This window comes from Sceloporus undulatus, chromosome 1, assembly GCF_019175285.1.
Source record: "Sceloporus undulatus isolate JIND9_A2432 ecotype Alabama chromosome 1, SceUnd_v1.1, whole genome shotgun sequence".
Taxonomy (NCBI): domain Eukaryota; kingdom Metazoa; phylum Chordata; class Lepidosauria; order Squamata; family Phrynosomatidae; genus Sceloporus; species Sceloporus undulatus.
In genome coordinates this window covers 173259605-173260808 of record NC_056522.1, presented here as the reverse complement: position 1 = coordinate 173260808, position 1204 = coordinate 173259605, and positions in this window count along the sequence as shown.

The following is a 1204-nucleotide window of genomic DNA, read 5'->3' as shown; positions in this document are numbered from 1 at the left end:
GTACAGACTGCCAAAATAAAGCTGCTTGGGGTCCTCTTTGGAGGTAGCTATGTAAATGATGCCTGGGTCCTAAGAGTCTGGAGGTCGCGCCAAGCCACACTCCATCCTAAGCACGGGAGTGCAGCTTTTGGTGCAGCGTCCGGATTCTTAGGATGCATGCACATTTAAACAGCAATACCTCCAAAGAGACCCGAAGCAGCTTTATTTGGATGTCTGTAACAAGCCTAAGTTTTTTTTTTGGTTGTTTTGTTATTGATGTTCTACTGAGAGGGCTAGATAAGCTCCCCTAGGATGTGGAGCTTTGTAATCTTGACTGAAATTACAAATTTAATCGTCAACCATTCTGTGATCTGTTTTTGTCAAAGCGTCTTTCCCATATGAGGAAGACACAGATGGTGTTAATTTTTCAGGATTATTTTGAACCTTTAAGGAAGCTAATCTGGGCGTTGCAGAAATGCAATGTTGAACTGACTTTTCAAAAAAGTTATCTTCATGATTATCTTCTTCAGTACAATCAAAAAAAAAAAAAAAAGCATATAGCGACACACTATTCATTAGGGCACCTGCTGGCGAGAGATCTCGTCATAGACTGTAAAAACCTAGTATTAATCCTCCTAAGCTACAGCAATGTGTAATATAGGGAGCGCTTAGAGTTATGGATTATGGATACCATTTAGGAGGATGACCCTATATTAGAAGAAGTCATTGCTTCCCCAGGGAAATAAGTTTTCTCTGTCTTATGGATAGCGGATGAGGGCGTGTTGCTATCTTTCTTTTTTATACCAATAAATAAGGAGCAAAGTGAGAAAAAATGGCATACAAAGTGTTATTTAAAATAAAGGACAGCAAAATAGTAATAATTTTACTTCAAGCACAGAAGCTATTTATTATAGTTTTAAAAATCTGAAGTGAAATAAAGTAAAAGTAGGAAAAATTGATGTGCTCAGAGGTAATGCTGTGAATTCATGTTCATTAAATATTCAACGCAGTCCCTTATTTTCACTAGCTCCAAAAAGGCAGCACTGATTCTTTGCAATAGATGACACCACTGCTTAAGTAAGAAGAAGAAAATATTATTTTTTTATTTGAAATCTTAGATTCCAATATTCCTTAAAATAAGATGCAAAAGTAGCGGTGAAACTGTGCATGCAGCAAAAGGTGATCGTCCTTTGGGAAGAACGTGCTGGAAAAAAAAAAAAAAAAA